The sequence below is a fragment of the Malania oleifera genome, chromosome 8, assembly GCF_029873635.1.
Source record: "Malania oleifera isolate guangnan ecotype guangnan chromosome 8, ASM2987363v1, whole genome shotgun sequence".
Lineage (NCBI taxonomy): Eukaryota > Viridiplantae > Streptophyta > Magnoliopsida > Santalales > Ximeniaceae > Malania > Malania oleifera.
Window position 1 is genome coordinate 27,769,191 of NC_080424.1, and position 10,239 is coordinate 27,779,429.

Sequence of the window (10,239 nt, forward strand, 5' to 3'; positions counted from 1 at the left end):
TAAGGTTTTCGGCATACATGAAATGGAAAGGTGACCGAGACGTTGATGCCAAAAAGTGGTGTCAGAAACACGTTGAGAGTGGAAAACTGAGGTGGAGGGGGGTTTGTAGTGGTAAAGCCCATCACGTACTTCACACGTTCCAATCAGCCGCCTCGTTGATAGATCCTGAAAGCACAAAAAGTGAGAAAAAATATAGCAACACAATTGAGATCAGTGGTAAGTTTGCTGATGGATAATAAATTAAATTTAAATGAAGGCACATAAAGAACATTAGAAAGAGAGAAATTAGGAGAAAATTGCATAGTGCCCATATGAGGGACAGGAACAAACTCAACATTTGGAAACTTAATGGGGCATGGCCGATGGAGAAGTTGAATATTATTAAGAGAAGACAAATTGGAAGTCATGTGATCGGAGGCACCTAAATCAACAATCCATTCAGTGTTAGAAAGTGAAGCAAAATGACACGAGACAAGGTTACTAGCAAAATTAGCAGAGTTGGTGTTCAAGGGTGATAAAGGATCCAAGAGCCAACAACATTGTTCGCTGATGAGACAAGGGATTGCAATCTCAGAAGAGGTTGAAGAACCGATGACAATATTTGCCACCATAGAAGAACTAAATGCTTCGATGTAATAATCGTCAAATTTAATCAGAGGAGCCGAAGGTGCCGGAGTGTTGAGACCACTAAGGCAAGCCGAAACTGAAATAAGTATTATACTTGCAGCCTGCAGATTGAGAGCTCTTAACTAGGGAGCAACTGGTGGTGTGAAGAAGCCCCACAGGTTCAAGCCGGAAACAAGTCCTTTTGTAATGCACTTCCTTTGCTTCAATGTAAGTTAATATGTTCAGGTCTTTCTTCAGTGTGTTGCGATGCCACCCATGAATAATATCTTATCAAAATGGGTTCCTATGGCAGAGAGGAACAGAGCGGGATGGAGGCGACGCCGGGAAAAAAAAAAAGAGACAGCCGAACAAGAAACTGTTGCGTGCGTTCGGTGACAACGCGGATAGACGTCGCCAAAAAATCAAGAAGGCCACCAAGAATAGGTCCACTAGACGGCTGAGAACTAGATGCCAGCCAAAAAAAACAAAAACAGAGAGAACCAGAGAATCTGGAGAACTGAGAGAGCGCCGAACTGAGAACACCAGAACGATGAGCCGCCGGAGAAGATGAGGGCCGGAAGAGCACCGGCCGAAACGGAGAGCACAACACTGAGTACGACGGAGAGCAGAAGGTGACGCCGGAACACGGAGATGAAGCAGCGAACTCCTGAGTACAGAGGGTGCAACGGCGTGACTAAGAGAGGCGGTAACACGCCGGAGAAGACAACAGAAGACAAGAGACCTCTGGAAAAAAAAAAAACAGAGAGAGACGGGAAATCTGAGAGATGAGAGAGACGGCCAGAGAAGATGAACACAAGCCAAGAGACGAGCCGTGAAAGATGAACTCCGGAGAATATGAACGAACACTCGTCGGCACTGATGAGCCACGATTGAGATACGGCGGGATGGCCAGAGCGTGTTCGCTGATGCCGGAACCGCAGGAGTCTGGTGGGTGTTCAGCGGCAAGGGTGTGGCGGCAGCAGGACAGCGAGGGCGACGACAAAGAGAGACAGACCAACAGTAGTGGGGGCGGCGCGGCAAGGCAAGGAAGAGAAAAAATTTAGGCTTATTCTACTACCATGTTAAAATTGGAGAAGAATGATTTTTTACCATTTCATTCACACTCAATACATATAAGAGAAATGGAAAAAAAAAAAGTAAATAATTTGCTAAAATAGAAAGTATATATATCATTAATAATTTATTTGTTTGCATATTTCATAACATGCTATCAGCATGAAACTCTAACCAACTGAGATTTTTTTAATTCTTATTTAATTTATTTATTTATTGTAAATTTTATTTCACAAGAATATAATATTCTTTAGAAGAGAATATGTTTTTTAAAGTTTAAAAAATATTAATTTTCAGAAAAGATGATAAGATAGTTCTCTTGAAAATGCTATATATTTGAATTTCTCGAAAAAAATAATCCTCCTGAAGAGGTTATATATTTAAATCTCCTGAAGAGATAGTCATCTTAAAGAGATTATATATTTAAATCTCCCGTATATATATATATATATATATATATATATATATATATATATATATATATATATTTAATATCCCGAAAAGATAGACCTCCTCAAGAAGTAATACATTTAAATCTCTCGTCTATACATTTAATATCCCGAAGAGATAGACCTCTTGAAAAAGGTATATATCTATTCTCCAAAAGAAATGGTAATATTTACCTCTTGAAGATGGTATATTTTTAACCTCCCGAAAAGATGTTCAAATCGACCTCTTGAAGAGGTGAAACGTTTATCCTCCAGATGAGGTAGTATATTTAACCCTCCAGAAGAGGCGATAAATTATTACCGAATTTAATATTGTAAATTAGAATCATACTCCTAAAGGGTACAAATTGAGAAAAATAAAATAATATTCCTGAATAAACATATTTAAGTACACCGGAAGGGTGGAAATAATATTATATTATTATCTCAATTTTATTTCAGGTTTTAAATTTTATTTTTCTAAATTACCTTATTATTGTTAATCTATTCACATGTCGAACATAAGTAAAATTGAATTTGTTCCACTTGACATCAAAGACAACAATTATCTATCATGGATTCTTGATGTTGAAATTTATTTAAAAGCAATGAACTTGGAGAATACTATTTTAGATGAAAATATCGCATCCCTGTAGGATCGCACAAAAGTTATGATCTTCCTACGTCATCATTTAGATGAAGAATTAAAAACTAAATATCTCACTATTAAAAACCCACTTATCCTATGAAATTATTTAAAAAATAGATTTGACCATCAAAAGATTATGATTTTACCAAAAGCTTGATATGGATGATACACCTAAGGTTGTAAGATTTTAAAACAGTCAGCGAATATAACTCAACTCTGCATAAAATTAGTTCGAAACTAAAATTATATGGTGAAAATATTACTGATGTAGACATACTTGAAAAGACATTTACTACTTTTCATCCGACTAATGTGCTCATGCGGTAGCAATATAGGGAGAGTAAATTTAGTAAATTTTCTGAACTAATATCATATCTTCTTGTTGTTGAGAAAAATAACGAGTTTTTAATGAAACATCATCAAACTTGTCCAACAAATTCGACCACATTTCCTAGAGTGAATATGAACACATCTCGTGATCGAGGACGAGGTTGTAGGTATGGTCGTGAGCATGGTCATGGCCTTCGTCGAAATAATCACTAGCATCAACGTGAGGTTGCAATCCCCAATAAGAGGGATGACCCCCAAAAAAGGGATATCCCTTAGAAGCGGGTTAATGATCAAAATCAACGACTCATGCATAATGAAAATGAATGCTACAAATGCGAAGAAAAAGGTCATTGATCGCGTACCTATCGTATGCCCATGCATTTAGTAGATATATACCAAGCCAAAGAAGTAGAAATAAAATTTGCTGATTTTCTTACAAATCAAGACGGAAATAATGATGAAATATTTTAAGATATTAAGTAAGCAAATTTGGATTTAAATAAATAAACTATCATATTTATTATTGCTATTATCAATTATAATAATGGGTTTTTAAAATATGTACTACACCGTGGATTGTCCTAAAGTTTTGATCAATTCTAAGATGTCTATGAAGGAAGTTTGTTTAGTTGATATTGTTACAACACACATAATTCTTCAAGATAAGAAATATTTTCATTACTTGAATATATTTTCAACAAATGTTAATAACATATCTAGTTCTACAAATTTGATTGAGGGCTCTGAAAGAGCTAATATAAAGTTATCCAATGGTGCTTTTTTACAAATTGATGAAACAGTATTCCCTACATTAAGGGGAGCAAAATCAGTGTCTGAAGTACAACATGAAATCACATGGAATGTCATGAGTTTATCTCATTTAGATTCTCACACAAATCAACGTGAACTTGAAGTTCTGAAGATTATACATTTGCAAGGGATTACAAATCAGTTACTAGATTCTTTTGCAGATATCAATGACATATTAACATCTCTTATACCTGTTACAAATATTCCAGCACATATTGATGTCCCTAAAGGACAACAACCAACTAATAAACCTAAGTCGCAAGTCAAACGTAGAAGGCCTATTGGTGCAAAAGATAAAACTCCCAAAATGAGAAAATTAAATCTGTAAACACTCCAAAAGAGGTTACAGAGATAATCCATTCAATATTCACAAACATGTTTCTCCTGAAAATGAAATCTCCATTAAGGAACATCTTCAAGAGGAATTTCCTAAAGAGACATCCCAGCCTCCTGAAGAGAAATCTCCTAAAGAGACATCCCAGCCTCTAGAAGAGGAATCTCTTGAAGAGAAAACTCCTGAAGAGACATCCCAACCTCTTGAAGAGGAAACTCCTGATGAGAAAACTCCTGAAGAGACATCCCTTAAAAAAAATAGATACTTGGAAATAATAATGAGATCTCAATTCATTACACAAGATAAATGTGGGATAAAATAAAGTTGTTGTCAATAACACATTTGTATATGTAGTAGCTGCTGACATTACCAGAAGTAATGATGATATTACCAAAAGTAATTATGACATTACCATAAGTAATAACATTACCAAAAGTAGTGAAGATCATGAACCTGAATCTATTAATGAATGTTGATATAGAAGTGATTGGGAAAATTGGAAAGAGGCTATCACAGCAAAAATAAACTCTCTATTAAAATAAGAAGTTTTTGGACCTATAATCTAGACACCAGAAGATTTCCAACCTGTTAAACACAAATGGGTATTTATACGCAAGCGAAATGAAAATAATGAAATTACTCAATATAAAGTAAGGTTTGTGGCACATAATTTCTCGTAAAATTTCAAAATTGATTATGAGGAGACATATGCTCCCATAATGGAAGAAATCACTTTTATATTCATAATTGGGCAAGTTGTGACGCCCCAACCCGCCAAATGGGGCCCGGGTGCCACGTGTTCCAATCACTTGCATCTGATACCATAATTATCATTCACGCAGCGGAACATAAATAAATAACCTCAAATAAATACCAGAGTTCTAGATAACAACCCAAAAACGAATACTACAACATCCAAATATCTGTATCCACAACCAGCATTTAAAACGTAATTCCGTACAAATATATCTATACATATATCAGTATCTCATAATATCCCAAAAAGAAACTACCACAAACAGTCACAGCCTAGGCCTTCAAACCCGGTCTCCATAAGAACCTGAAAAATTGTTAATCCACTAGGGTGAGACACTTCTCAGTAAGGGTGGAATAAATTATAATAGTGTGTGACAATTGAGTTTTAATATTTATATCTCAAAATAAATTGTTTATCACATAATATCAATAACAACTGAGAAAATGATTAATAACATCTCTAACATATGATATCATACGCACATCCAAAATGCACAAGTACATAATTTTTATGCAGGCGAAAGTCCCCAAGGATAGGGAAGATTACCCGCCCATACAAGTAGCTTCCCTCTGCTCTGGTACTACAAACTACCTACCAGAGTACTCACCTTACTCAGTAAGCCCTCAGGTGAAGAATTACCTCGCTTCCAGTCTGCACATATTTATTATTTTAAAGGCGAAGGTTTCCGAGGATCGGGATGTCTACCCGCCCATACAAGTAACATCCCTTTACACTGATACCAAGAAACTACCTAACAGAGCACTCGCCTTTCTCAGCAAGCCCCCAGTGGTATGTTTACCTCGCCGCATGCACATACATGCATTCATAATGTGCTATACTATTATTTTTATGCTATAATTAAATTCACATGCGCACAACACATCCACACAGGAATCATGCATCTCATACTTCATCTTCCAAAGTCCTCAGTACGTGGCCCACACAGAACAACTGCGTACATGTCAGTGCTTGGCCCACACAGGCACCTACGCACTTCTTATCTACACATGGCCCACACATGCACCACTAACCACACGGGGTACATAACATAGTCCACACAAGCGCCATTATCCACACAAGATATAACGTGACCCACACAGGCACCACTACCCACACATGGTATATAACATGGCTCACACAAACGTCATTATTCACACAGGATATAACGTGGCCCACACAAGCACCACTACCCACACAGGGTATGTAACATGGCCCACACAGGCTCCATTATTCACCAGTATCCAATCTCCATGACCTACCTGTTATACATCAGTAGAACAAGCTCCTCGACCTGCTAATGTCCTACCCCATATAAATAACAATACTACGAGCTCCTCAACCTGCCAACGTCATATCATGATTTACATCTAGGCAATATAACAACCTCCTCATGCCAAAGTCATATTGAGATGCATACGAATAACCACACAGTTAGTTCACACAGACGCATTAATGCATTTCCACACAAGAATCCAATAGATCAATACATTTCCCACACAGTATCCCCACAGATCAATACATTTCCACACAAGAGTCAAACATAACAACTCATTCATCATGTCATAATCATTTCAAACACCCCCACATGCAAACCCAAATACTATAGTAATTCATATTCAATTTATTAGGAAAAATTACTCCTATGTCACACGAATTTCATATCATAAACAATTATCCCAAATATAACCTTAAACCAAATCATCATTTTTTTCCAGTAATAAGACTATTCTGAAAATCATATAGATAAATAATAAATTTCGTTTGCTCGTAAATAATTGGTTCACTTTAATAAAATACTGATATAATTTTATTCCCCTTTACCTAATTCCCTAAACCACGCCTGCAGGACTCCCAAATTTATACCCACACCGCTCACCCGAACCCTGATTCAATCATATCAACCCCAAAAAAATATTATTTTAACCCTTCATAATTTATAATAATTAAATAATGATTAATTTCTAAATAACCCATTTATCCTAATTTTGGGTTATTTCTATGACGATCTCACGAGAAATTCGCTTCGCTGGACTTATAGAGAATCATCCCTAAATTCTCGTGGTGGTGTCCGATCGCCCATTTGGCTTAAAATTTGGGAAAAATTGAGATAAAAATGAGAATTTGGCTTACCCCACAAGATATGCCCACATTACTCCTACGATAAATCCACTTCGGTAGATATGTCGGTGGCGAAGAATGGAATTCGGTGGTAACTTCTGATTTTCAATTGGACGAGAATCGGCCGCGAAATCGTAAAAAGAAGAAGAGTGGAGAGCGTGAGAAAATATATTTAAATTTTTTTTCTCTTTCCTTTTGTTCAAAGCGCATGAATCTGTTTTTTTTTCTTTCCTTCTTCTCTTCCTGTTTCTCCGAAGACTTAACCTTTAAGTTTTCTTTTCTTTTCTTTTTTCTTTCCTTTATCCTCTTTAACCTTTATCCTACTTTAACCTTATCATATACTCTTTTATATATATATATAAATTAAATATACATATATATATATATATATATATATATATCCACAATCCTCAAATTTCTTAATTTAATTAATTTTCTTAATAATAATTAATTAATTAATAATAATTTTTTTAATTAATAATTTTTTATTTTATTTATTTATTTATTTATTTTTTAGATCGTTACACTAGTAGTCGCTAAACGACTAACAACATACCTATATGAATCATTTGATAGTGAAATTTATATGAAAATCCTAAAAAGATTTAAATTACTTGAAACAAAACCCAAAAATTTATATTTATTTAAACTTTAACGTTCTTTATATGGATTAAAGCAATCTGGACTCATATGGTACAATCAATTAAGTGAATACCTTGTCAAAGAAGGATTCATAAATGATCCAATTTATCCATATATTTTTATTAAAAATTAGAATCCAGATTTGCTATAATTGTTGTTTATATTGATGATTTGAATTCAGTTGAAACACCTAAAGAGCTCACTAAAACTGTCAATTATTTAATGAAAGATTTCGGAAAGACAAAATGTTGTCTTGGCCTACAGATTGAACATGTAAATGGCGGAATTCTTATTCATAATCTAAATATACGGAAAAGGTATTAAGACAATTCTATATAGACAAAGTCCATCCTGTGAGATCTGTAATGATGGTGCAATCACTTGATGTTAAAAAGGATCCATTTCGACCTCATGGTGAGGGGCAGGAATTACTTGATCCTAAAGTACCATATTTAAGTTCTATCGGCTCTTTGATGTACATGGCCAATTGCACAAGACCCGACATTGCATTTGCTATAAATTTACTTGCAAGATATAGTTTTGCTCCTACTCAACGATGCTAGAATGGAATTAAACATATTCTACACTATTTGAGAGGTACATCTTATTTAAGTCTATTCTACTCATTTGATTCCAAATCTCAACTAGTAGGACATGCAAATGGTAGATATCTATCTGATCCTCACAATACTAAATCTTAAACTAGATATGTATTTCTTTACGAAAAAATTGCTATATCTTGGAAATCAGTAAAACAGACGATTGCAATAACATCTTCCAATCATTCTGAAATACTAGCTATCCATGAAGCTAGTAGAAAATACGTGTGGCACAAATCAATGATTTTTCATGTCCAAGCAAATTGTGGTCTTCAATCAATCAAAGATATTCCAACAATTTTATATGAAGACAACGCTGCATGTATAGCTCAACTAAGAGAAGGATACATAAAAGGTGACTGATCGAAGCATATCTCTCCAAAATTCTTCTATACACATGAACTTCAGAAGAATGGTGATATAGATATTCAAAAAATCCGATCAAGTGACAATCTACCATATTTGTTCACAAAAGTTTTGCTTACTACAACATTCAAGAAATTGGTTCGTCTCATTAGAATGAGACATCTTAAAGATTTTAGCAAAAAGAGTTAATATATGAGTGACAGCCAAGGGGGAGTGTTATGAATAATGGATGGTTGTCTTATGTGGTTGTCAACCTCACCAGCTTCCATCATTTATCTACTCTCATGCACCCACCCTAATCATCTAATATATTTGAATAATAATAAATCATCACAACCTGCTCCTCCACACGGCTATATAAAGAGGAGCAGATAATTGAATAAAAGAACAAGCAAGAAGGAGAAGGAAAAAGAAAGAAGTGGAGAGGAATAGGAGAAATGTAAAAGAAAGTGATAGATATTTTGTATAAGGCTGGTTACATATCATTTTTGTAATTCTTTCCGGGATAGTGAAGTTTTGATCCCATTGGCCCATGGAGTAAGTATATCCAAATCACATAAAATTTTTGTTTCGTCTCTATTTATTTTTTTGCATCTTTCATAACGCAAAACACCACTTTTTTAAATAGAAATACTTTTTTTAAGTGAGAAGTGTTATAAACACTTGTTTTTAAGTGCTTCCAAACAAGTGGTAAGAATAATATATTTGATTTATGAAAAAAAAAATTATTTAGCTTGTATTATAAGATTCCCAAAAATGAATACATGATTCTCGTGTTCATGTTTGGTCCAACGAGAGAATCTAGACAGACATTTTAAAGAGAAGGTGATCATTAAATCCTTTACATGTGTGTAACTAATATATGAAGAATAATTATATTTTTCGACCAAAACTTACTAAAAATATGTAGTTAATTAACATTTCATCTTAAAATCTTTAACAATTATAAATTTGAAGCACTTCACATTTAATAATTGAAATTGAGGGTAATATAATGCCTAAATATTGATTATTATATTTAAATTTTATGAGGCAATAATGCTATTAGTTGTTTTTAATAAATTACAAATTTCAATTAAAATATTAATTAACATAAATGTAGCGACCCAGAAAATATGAATAATAAGAAAACAAAGGAAAAGAAGGAATTTAGTTTGGTGTAGACCAAACTATCGACAGTTTGGTGGGGGAGTAGAAAATCATCGATAGTTTTGTAATTATTGTGGCACAGTTAAGGGTAAAATGGTGAAAAAGTTTGGTTAAAAGCCAAACTATCGATGGTTTCAAGAAAACCGTCGGTGGTTTTATCTGGCAGTAGCTTATATGTAAGGTCCTGCAGCACATTTTTTTTTTTTTTTTTTTAAGGAAATCAAATCTCTCTCTTAGGGCTGCAGCTCCTCCTCCTTCTCTCCTAGATTTCTCACATGATTTCAGCCCGAATCAGTAGATAAATGTGATTTCGGGATCCCAATGGTGATTCTCTGCAGTTTAATCAGAGTAATTTCGTGAATCAGACATTTCAGGCA